The sequence below is a fragment of the Taudactylus pleione genome, unplaced genomic scaffold, assembly GCF_031769625.1.
Source record: "Taudactylus pleione unplaced genomic scaffold, aTauple2 ptg000021l, whole genome shotgun sequence".
Taxonomy (NCBI): Eukaryota; Metazoa; Chordata; class Amphibia; order Anura; family Myobatrachidae; genus Taudactylus; species Taudactylus pleione.
In genome coordinates this window covers 8883465-8894996 of record NW_028284423.1, presented here as the reverse complement: position 1 = coordinate 8894996, position 11532 = coordinate 8883465, and the positions used below count along the sequence as shown (strand labels likewise).

General features: G+C 42.6%; 1 protein-coding gene across 1 annotated transcript in view; it reads left to right on the top strand.

The window, feature by feature from the left end:
• Positions 1-7151: 7151 nt before the first annotated feature.
• Positions 7152-11532, top strand: part of SMAD1 (SMAD family member 1) — a 53570-nt gene continuing 49189 nt past the window's right edge. The window contains exon 1 of the mRNA XM_088448433.1: positions 7152-7408. The gene's annotated coding sequence lies outside the window, so the exon portion shown is untranslated. The remainder of the gene's footprint in view (positions 7409-11532) is intronic.

Genomic DNA, 11532 nt, shown 5'->3' with positions numbered 1-11532 from the left:
AACAATCTATCAAGCTGCAGCTGCCTGTTCACTCCCAGCCACCTGGTCTGGTCCGTGTACATATGAATGACGTTGCAAAGTCATTACATTGCCGCTGGGACCTTTTCTGTTGTGCATCTGCCTTCTTCTCAGCAGTCGAGTTCCATCTAAGAGGAGCAGAAACTGGAACAGGCAGCGCGATTTGCATACACAACCTCCAGGCGTTGGCAGGCAGTTGTTGCTTCAATCAACAAGCTACAAGCACTGTCTGCACCCTGCAAACATCCATGAGATAGCCGACCGCAGCAATCATGTGTCTCGCTCTCTCTCCCCCCCCCCCCCCCCTCCAGGTGGCTGTTATTCATAGGAGTGCATATATATATATATATATATATATATATATACACACACACACACACATATATACAGTCAGGTGCATAAATATTGGGACATTGAAAGAATTTTCATATTTTGGCCTCTATTCACCACCACAATGGCTTTGAAATTAAACAAACAAGATGTGCTTTAACTGCAGACTTTCAGATTTAATTTGAGGGTAATTACATCCAAATCAGGTGAATGGTGTAGGAATTACAACGGTTTCTATATGTGCCTCCCACTTTTAAAGGGGCCAAAAGTAATGGGACGATCAACTCAAAAGCTATTTTATGGACAGGTGTGGGCTATTCCCTCGTTATTTCATTATCAATTAAGCAGGTAAAAGGTCTGGAGTTGTCAAATTAACTATTAGAATGAACCAAGTGAACATCGATTTCCTCGATGTTAAAATTATTAAATCTAACAAATTATTGTCAACTACAGTTCATACTAAACCCACAGATCGCAACACCCTTCTACATATGCATAGCTGTCAACCTAGAAATCTCAAAATTGGTTTACCATACTCACAGATGGTTAGAATTTTGAGAATTAATAACCAGAAAGAAGTAGCGATTTCACAAATTGATTAATTAATTTTGAAGTTTAGGAATAGGGGCTACTCCCCACAAGTTTTACAAGTTGCTAAACAGCGAGCATTGGCTTTGGATCGCAAGGACCTTCTCAGTAAAAGTTATAAGCAAGTGCAGAGTCAAGTTTTTCCTTGGGTTAACAGATATAATGTTCTTACTCCAAATATCACCAAGGCAGCAAAAAAGCATTGGCATCTGATTAAATCGGATAAATCACTTCCTCTTACTAATACTGAGTTAATGCCGAGTTTCTCTCGAGGACGCAACCTGAAAGATCTGTTAGTTAAGGCCGACATCTCCAATTTGTCTCGAGAGGTGACCCCTAAACATTTTTTAACAAATAGCAATCTTAAGAAGGGTTGTTTCAAATGCTCCTGCGTAACTTGTAGGTATCTATTAAGTGGTGATACTTTCTATCACCCTTTGTCAGGAAAGAAATTCCTGATACAGTTTTCATTAAATTGCAACAGTACATTCGTTGTATATCAAATTATTTGCCCTTGTGGGCTTTCATATATTGGCAAAACGCAGTGTAAATTTAAAGAGCGAATGGCGATGCATCGCTCAAATATTAGATCAGCCTTAACTAATGGTTGTAGTGAATTCCCTGTAGCTCGTAATTTTTTGGAAAAGGGCCATACGTTAGCAAGTTTACGCTACCGTATGATCGACCATGTCCCAGTCCCCCCAAGAGGTGGTGATAGGGGACGTTTACTTTTGCAAAGTGAGGCTCGATGGATTTATCGCCTGGGGACTTGTGTCCCGAGGGGTTTAAATGAAAATCTTCCTCTTTCCTGCTTCTAATGTTTTGACTCTGGGTGGTTATTTTTGTAACAACAATGCAGTACTGTTTCTCATTTTACATTTTTGTAATATACCTTAGTGTATTTTGAGCTAATCTTGAAGTAATGGTTATATATATTTCAGCATCGTTGTAAGCAGTACGTTATGTATGCTTCAAAAAGTGACATTGTTCAATTTGCATTGTATATTTCACTTGCTTGATATTGTGTATTTATTCTAGCGTTACATTAATCCCGTTGTCATGGTGATGGTTTGTCTGCAAGTCACATGGACGTCGCGATGACGTCATTTGTTCAGGGACGCCGGTCGGGTGTGTGGTCCCGCGCCTGGCAAGTTCCTTCACAGGGGTGAAGTCTATAAAGGTAAGATGTATGTTTTGTTCTGTTTTTTTCCTGAAGATAGTGCAATTAAAGAAGCACTGAAACGTCGATAATAGATACTACGTGTGTGGAGTTAATTTTGTATATGACGAGTGCCGCACTTCATCACTTTGTATATATATCACAGAAACGGCGGCACTCAGTTTAAAAAAAAGTCACGTAAGCAGGTTCATATAGTCACCAATCTTTCGATACTTTTAATGTATCGTCATTTGGGAGTGGCGCCCTAACCTGGATATATAGATCTCTTCTTTGTGTTTTGGGGATAAATGTATTTGACAGAGAAAGTTGCTTGGTCGGATGGGCCCCAGAGGTATAAGTATTTTCCCGGGCCCCAAGATTTCTGTTGCCAGCCCTGCTCATCACATGCGACCAAACCAGGCTTGGCTTCCCCTAACATGGTCGCATCTGCGACCAGTCAAAAACGCAGAGTGGGCGCCTCATGATAATCTTCCAGCAGCCGCCCATCTTACAGGGACCTCCCGGCCCCTCTAGTCTGCACCTCCAGCTGGTGACAATCACTGCTGATCGATGGCCCGGTGGCATCCCTCACCCAGTGGCTGCAGACAGAAGCAGCCGCTGGGGACACATTCTGACAGTGGCACCTCCCCATCACTGTACCCGGCGACTGGAGAAGCAGCCCCCAGGGAAACAGGCTGCCAGCGGCAACTCCCCCCTCACTGAACCCGGCGACTGGAGGGAGGAGCAGCCACCAGGGAAACAGGCTCCTTCCTCACTGAACATTGCGGCTGCAGGGAAACAGGCTGCCAGCAGCGCCTCCCCACCCACTGAACACGGTAGCTGCAGGGAAACGCAGCCGCCAAGGAAATAGACTGCCAGCAGTGCCTCCCCCTCACGGAACCCACCGGCAGCTGCAGGGAAACGCTGAGAGAAGCAGCCTCCAGGGTCACATGATGTCAACAGTGCCTCACTTCTCGCTGTGAAAGCCAGCCCCCCACTGTGTACCCGGCAGCTACAGTGGTGAAGGGCACCCCACCAATGGCCACCCTAGTCCCTATTTCCCCCAGTCTGTCCCGATCATTGTTACTATTAATTTTTCCAATCGGAAAAATCATTTTTAATGCGTAACTCAACCATCGATTGTTGAAACATTGATGGGACAGCTGTCGATGGTCATCACTACAGTATACCATAAAAATTGCTATTTTTATGGTATACTAAGTTTAAAAATAATATTTTGTTTATAAAATTGTGTTGGATAAGTTTTAAGATCTTCTTTTTTTCAATCATAAAAAACCCCCAACAATTTCTGAGCGTTTTTTGGAAAAAATATTAGCCAGTTGAGTGGTTAAAACTGTGCTGGAGGTGTTACAGTAAATTTGTAACTCAATGGGGGGAAATTAAATTCTCTTCATGGGGATGTAGCTCCCAAGTTAAGTTGCAGAGCTATTCAATTGACTACATCGCACTCGGCACATGCACCTTATTGCGACTAATGCCTGGGTTTTAGCTGTGTTAAACTGCATCTCCTGGCTTAAGTGCTAAACGCGGTATCAACGTAACTAGCCCCGAGGCAATACTTAGTGTGGAGTTCTGCTCGCACCTCAGGACAGTGCGAGCAGAAATCAACTAGCCACGGCAATTGAATAGCTCCAGGCACTTAACCCGGCTACATTCTCACGAAAAGGAGATGGCTTACAATCTTATGAAAGTAACACGCTGGAGGAAGTTATCTAAGCTATACTTCTAACCGTAATTATTATTGTGCGGGAGAAGGACGGCACCCTGGCATCACAAACAAGTGCATTACTGTATCAGTAGATTTCACACTTGATGGGCTGATAGCCCTTAGTGTATAGCCATGACTGTGGGCTTGTGTTTTTTAAGCATTTTTGGAAAAAATCACAATTAAACTGCAAAAAGTTGAAAAAATTACAGCTGCATTTAAAAATATGCCTATATATAACATTAAACACATTTATAGCAACCAGGTACATCTATAGATTGTAAGCTTGCGAGCAGGGCGTTCCTACCTATATATCTGTCTGTTATTACCCAGTTTTGTTGTATTAATGTTTACAATTGTAAAGCACAACGGAATATGCTGCGCTATATAAGAAACTGTTAATAAATAACTACATTAAGAAACTGTTAATAAATAAATACATTTGATGCCAAATTAAATACAACAAATTATCCATGGATGGTGTAATAGTTAGCATTACTGCCTCCCACCATTGACTTAACTAGTGTAGTTTGTGTGGGTGCTGATGAGAAAGACTGAGTAAAGTGCTATGGAATATGTGTTTGCTATATAAGTAAATGGTAATAAAATAATAATTATCTTTTGTTAGCTGTACAATGCACTGTATAAGAAGCAGACATAAAAACTAATTAAATACCATGCAATGTCCTGTTTGTCATATACATTAATAAGATTATAAAATATATATATATATATATATATATACACATACACATAGATACACACACACACACGTGAGATTTAGCTAACCATATGGCTAGGCATCACCCCCCACATTCATCGTATCATCGCTACCAATATCTGCATGGTGAGGTTTAATGTAAGTGTCCCAATCATTTTACAAAGTTGTCTCCTGAGGACGTATATATGTGTCTCATGCCTATGTGTAGTGTGTATGTATGTATATCATGTCTATGTGTAGTAGTGTGTGTGTGTGTATGTATATCATATCTATGTGTAGTAGTGTGTATGTATGTGTATCATGCCTATGTGAAGTAGTGTGTGTATGTATGTATATCATGTAAATGTGTAGTAGTGTGTCTGTGTATGTATGTATATCATGTCTATGTGTAGCAGTGTGTGTATGTATGTGTATCATGCCTATGTGTAGTAGTGTGTGTGTGTATGTATGTATATCATGTCTACGTGTAGTAGTCTGTGTGTGTATATGTATGTATGTATATCATGTCTATGTGTAGTAGTGTGTGTATGTATGTGTATCATGCCTATGGGTAGTAGTGTGTGTATGTATGTATATCATGTCTATGTGTAGTAGTGTGTGTGTATGTATGTATGCATGTATATCATGTCTATGTGTAGTAGTGTGTGTACGTATGTGTATCATTCCTATGTGTATAGTGTGTGTATGTATGTATATCATGTCTATGTGTAGTAGTGTGTGTATGTATCTGTATCATGTCTATGTGTAGTAGTGTGTGTATGTATGTATATCATGTCTATGTGTAGTAGTGTGTGTATGTATATCATGTCTATGTGTAGTAGTGTGTGTGTGTGTGTGTGTGTGTGTGTATCATGCCTATGTGTAGTGTGTGTATGTATGTATATCTTGTCTATGTGTATAGTGTGTGTATGTATATCATGTCTATGTGTAGTAGTGTGTGTGTATCATGCCTATGTGTAGTAGTGTGTGTATGTAGATCATGTCTATGTATATAGTGTGTGTATGTATATCATGTCTATGTGTAGTAGTGTGTGTATGTATGTGTATCATGCCTATGTGTAGTAGTGTGTGTATGTATGTATGTATATAATGTCTATGTGTATAGTGTGTGTATGTAGATCATGTCTATGTGTAGTAGTGTGTGTATGTATGTGTATCATGCCTATGTGTAGTAGTGTATGTATTAATATGTCTATGTGTAGTAGTGTGTGTGTATGTATGTATATCATGCCTATGTGTAGTAGTGTGTGTATGTATGTATGTGTATCATGCCTATGTGAAGTAGTGTGTGTATGTATGTATATCATGTCTATGTGTAGTAGTGTCGGTGTGTATGTATACATGTATATCATGTCTATGTGTAGTAGTGTGTGTATGTATGTATGTGTATCATGCCTATGTGTAGTAGTGTATGTATGTGTATCATGCTTATGTGTAGTAGTGTGTGTATGTACATATATCATGTGTATGTGTAGTAGTGTGTGTATGTATGTATATCATGTCTACGTGTATCATGTCTATGTGTAGTAGTGTGTGTGTATGTATGTATATCATGTCTGTGTAGTAGTGTGTGTATGTATGTGTATCATGCCTATGTGTAGTAGTGTATGTATATCATGCCTATGTGTAGTAGTGTGTATATGTATGTATATCATGTCTATGTGTAGTAGTGTGTGTGTATGTATATCATGTCTATGTGTAGTAGTGTATGTATGTATATCATGTCTATGTGTAGTAGTGTGTGTATGTATGTATGTGTATCATGCCTATGTGTAGTAGTGTATGTATATCATGCCTATGTGTAGTAGTGTGTATATGTATGTATATCATGTCTATGTGCAGTAGTGTGTGTGTATGTATATCATGTCTATGTGTAGTAGTGTATGTATGTATATCATGCCTATGTGTAGTAGTGTGTGTATGTCTGTATATCATGTCTATTTGTAGTAGTGTCTGTATATCATGTCTATGTGTATAGTGTGTGTATGTATGTATGTATGTATATTATGTCTATGTGTAGTAGTGTGTGTAAGTATGTATGTGTAACATGCCTATGTGTAGTAGTATGTGGGTATGTATGTATGTGTATCATGCCTATGTGTAGTAGTGTGTGCATGTATGTGTACCATGACTATGTGTAGTAGTGTATATGTCTGTATATCATGTCTATGTGTAGTAGTGTGTGTGTGTATGTATATCATGTATATGTGTAGTAGTGTGTATGCATGTATGTATATCATGTCTATGTGTAGTAGTGTAAGTATGTATGTGTATCATGTCTATGTGTAGTAGTGTGTGTGTGTGTGTATGTATGTATATCATGTCTATGTGTAGTAGTGTGTGTATGTATGTATGTATGTATATCATGCCTATGTGTAGTAGTGTATGTATGTGTATAATGCCTATGTGTAGTAGTGTGTGGGTATGTATGTATGTGTATCATGCCTATGTGTAGTAGTGTGTGCATGTATGTGTATCACGCCTATGTATAGTAGTGTGTGTATGTATGTGTACCATGCCTATGTGTAGACGTAGCCAGGACAGGACGTGTGTGTATATGTGACTGTGTGTGTATCCCCTCCCCCTCAAATAGTCTCTTTTAAGACGGGTCCCTGGGCAGCCGTTCGCCGTGTGTTGGAGGCTGCGCTTTGCAGACGCTCCCTCCTCGGGGTGTGCTGTGTATTGGCAGTGGGGCGGCTCCGACTCCCTGACGCCAGTGAGACCAGATCAATCCAGGCGGCCGGGGAGAGAGGAGGAGGAGGAGGAGGGCGCCTCACATCCCGGGCTGGAGCATGCGAGCCGCTCGCTGCAGCGTCCCCCACCGACCAGTGGCGACCCCGTGACTACGCGTCCGGCTCGGCAGCAGGTAAATGGGCCGTAACGGGGGCTCCGGCCTCTGCCGCCATCGTGTTATATGTTACCCGCCGGGCAGGGATCGGGTGGCTTCTCTCCGCCTATGTGCCGGGCGGTGGCCCGCTTCTCCGATCTCCTGCCCGGCCAGGAGTCTCTCCCCGGCAGCACCGAGCTCTGCCACTTCCCGCCCCCCTCTCTCCTTATCCTGCAGTGAGTCAGCCCCGGGACAGCGGTGACTTTTCTCCGTTCAGGATCCTGACGGAGGGAGGGGGCTGCGTAATGGCGCCCACAGCGCACAGAGGCCCTTGTGTGAGGGGCTCCCTCTGTCCCAGCTGCACAACGCTCTCCCCCCGCCGCTGGCTGATGCACTCAGCAGCCCCCGCACACAGGCCGAAGCCGCACTCATTGTCCCCGTCCCTCTCTCATACAGCCCGGTGCCGCTCACTTTGTCCTCCCCCTTTCCCTCCAGCGCACACTACCCGGAGCCTCTCTCTGCCCCCCCCCCCCCTTTCTTCTCAACCTAGAGCTGCGCCCCCCCCCCCCCCCCTTCATCACTATGTTAAAACACAAACGGCATGGGGCCGCACTCTTTCCCCCCCAAAACTGACTGAAGTCACTCACCCCCACCCTTCCCAGCACATCTGAGCCACTCTGTCAACCTCAGCACAGATTCTGTAGTGGGTCTCTCACCAACTCCCCACTCGTGTCCCCCCCCCCAAAAAAAAAACACAGCCCAGAGCTGCTCTGTCAATACACCAGAAGAGCCTGGACCCGCTCTGTCACAACCCCCTCCCCAACTGCAGTGTGGAACCGCTGCTCAGACATGGCATGGAGCCACTGTATTACCCCCTCACATGGCCCAGAGCCGCACTCTTAGTACCTAATACAGCCAGGAGCCACTCTTTCTCCCCCCTAATCCAGTAGGTGGTCTGTCACACCTTTCCCCCCCTACCCCCAACAAACAGTTCAGAGCCACTCTCTGTCACATCTCCCCCAAAACACAACCGTGAGCCACTCTGTTACATTGCCATAAACACACCTCAGAGCCACACTGTAACCCCCTGAGACACTCTGTCGTGTCTCCCAAGAGCCCCCTTCTCTGTCCCCGTCCCCCCTCCCACCTTTCACACAGCCCTGCCCCAGCCCAAACCCCCCCCTCCATAGCCCTGCCAGCACACAGGCCGGAGCCACTTTTTCTGCCTCCCTTCTCCACACACAGCCTGGAGCCTCACTCTGTCCATCTTTAGCTGATACATTTTAGTTATTTTTGGATTAGTTGGATAGAAAATTAGGTGGTAATGGCAAATCTATCCCATCCATCATATCTAGGTTTTAGTACCTCTGTAAAGTACAGAATAACATAAGAAAGTGCAGTCTCCATTTTCCAGTCGGACAGATGTGTTCGCTCCTCTGTTGCATCAGTCAGGAAGCTCTTTCAGTTTCTCCCTGGAGAAATGTTTGTGAGCTCCTTGGCTGCTGGAGCGTTGGTTACTGTGGAACTCATTTGAGGGCTTATGCTTTTGTGAGATTGTAGCTATTACTCTCCTGAGAGAATTGCTTAAAGGTTTGATAGGGTCACTCCTGAGGATGCAAACTCCTTGCATCAGTGTCTGACTTCTTTGAATATTGTACATGTAACAGCTTAGTGCTATATGCTCTTTCTCCATATCTCCTATACCTGTTAAGGTCATGGATGCTTTTATAGTCTTGTCTGAGATCACATTTTTGTTAAAAATGCTTAAGGTTCAGTGTGTTTTTCCTCTTGTCAGACAAACTTGAAAATACATAACATTTGCAGATTTGGGAGAGCCGGTATACAGAAAAAACTCACAATTATGCCAGTTTTTAAATTCTAGAGTTCTTTAATTAAAAAAATAAAATGTTATATATATACACACATTTTACATGCAAAAGTATCCAGTTCTGAAGCAATACTGTATTTACTGAGAGTCTTAAGGAACTGCCATGACCAGTGTGAATGATGACAAACGACGCAGTGTAAATATGCTGTTAGGTCATAGTACCAAGTACGTGCCACTTGTTAGTCATTAGTATGTGTCAGTAAGCTGAAAAGTGACCGCTAGGCTGTATTTTGTGGCAGGAAATCTACCTGCTCTAATATAAATGATATTCCATACATCTTGTACAGCTGTAATTTTATTCAGGAACATGTTTTTGCCACAGCAAACTTTCCAATCCACTTCCTTCCTATAAGCGCAAAACATAGTTCTACTTAAACGTTTGTGCATTGCTACCATACCTGTGATACAGCTGACCTGTTATTACTGTAGCAAGTGTCTGTTAGCAGCTGGGATCATTGTATCCACTAAAAGGAAAGTGAGAATTAAATTATTAACCTGCCTCTTTTTTTTTTTTTTTGGTAATTTGGTGTTATTAGTATTTTAAGATTGGTTTTGCATTAGAAATAATTTGATGTTTTGATAATACCATCAGGGGTTTCCTGAATTTTAAAATACCTTTTTCAATAGTTTGGGTATTATGAGCTATTTGTGCTGCTGTTCTACATGACTTGCTATGCACGCAGCTTAACTGGTACTTCAGATAGTACCTTACATTTATGAGTACATGGGCCGTATACAACAGAAGTCATGAATACTGGGCAGTTTATGGATGCAAGGCAATATTACTTAGTCCCCTCATGAGCCTCCCAGTGTACATGTACTGCTTCTATGTACTTTTTGTAGGTTAGGCTGCGTTTGGCAAGTTGTGGATGCAGTTGAACTGGTTCACACCATATAAGTATTAAAAGTGCACCTATGTGTTGTATAAAATTCAGAGGAGTTCCCGGAGCTATTCAGTTCCGCATTCTGTTAGGTTGCCTAAGGGATATCTTCTCGTACCCTACTTTCGGATCTACTGTAACAGCGTGCTAAATTGAATAGCTCCCTCCCAGGCTATCAACAGTGCACTGAATTAAATTCTTCCCCCCCCCCCCCTCTTGTAAGGCTATCTGATTTGGACTGTTCAAAATCTAATTTTGTATCGGAGCTTCCCGTCAAGTTCAGATCTCAGAACGAGGCAAAAAGTAATCTTTCATGGACATCTGTGCAAAGTTGTCCAGGAAATATAGCGTTTAGCCTCATTCTGAGATTCGATTCAAAACCGAATTGCATAACTCTAAACTCTAGACTGATTAATAGAAGATTCAAGATTGTAACAATTGTAGCGTTCCTGCAGATCAGTGTCCTGCTGCTGGGGAACACTGTGGTGTATCGGTCACCGCTGGTGATTAGATGCACGGTGCATGCGCCCGGCATCTATTTACAGGAGGAGGAGCTTGCGGATAGCCCTAAAGAGTGATGCAAAGAGGGTGCATTTTAAAGACACGCCCCCTTTTCTTGTGCCCGACGCCGGACCTAGAGTTAATGCTACAATTAGCTGCCTCAAGTTCTTAGGCAGATATCTTTATTTCATCATGTGTTTGATGTCCATGTGCACATTTACATCCATCGTAATGATCAGACTCCTGAGATTAATAGTTCTGGTGTATCCAACTCCCCCATAAATTGTAGTCTTATGGTGCGTATCCATTAGGCGATAGGGGAACGACCGTACGATTACAACATTGTAATCGTACAGAGTTTCCTCATCCTGTAGGTGCATACAATGAACGATATGTCATTCAGTGCAGACACCCTCTCTCATCTCTGAACATGCACAGTCTGTCGTTATTGGCGGATTCACCAGCATGTTCAGGCGATGATTGATGTCGAAAATGACCAGCGGGAGCGCACATTGCTGGTCGCTGACATTTTTATGCCTGATTTGTGAACGATTAATGAGCGATAACTGCCGTTATCGTTCAATCGCTCAATTTAATCACCTAGTGGATACGTGGCATTAGGCCATATGCCCAACCTCTTTAACAAGATTATGTAAAATGTCAGGTTTATTCAGTATGTCTGGGACCAGAAGAGAAGTCAATATTCTTGATGGGAACAATGATGGCCACATTTCCAGTGTATGTCAGGATCTATCAAAGCATTGAAAAAAAATCTTTAACCTGGTGGATGGTACAACTTTAATTGAATGCCCTGGTCCATACTGGAATGTTATTATTGCCACAGATGTTAGGACTGACTTACAGGAAATGCCAATTGGGGCAGAATACCAGAA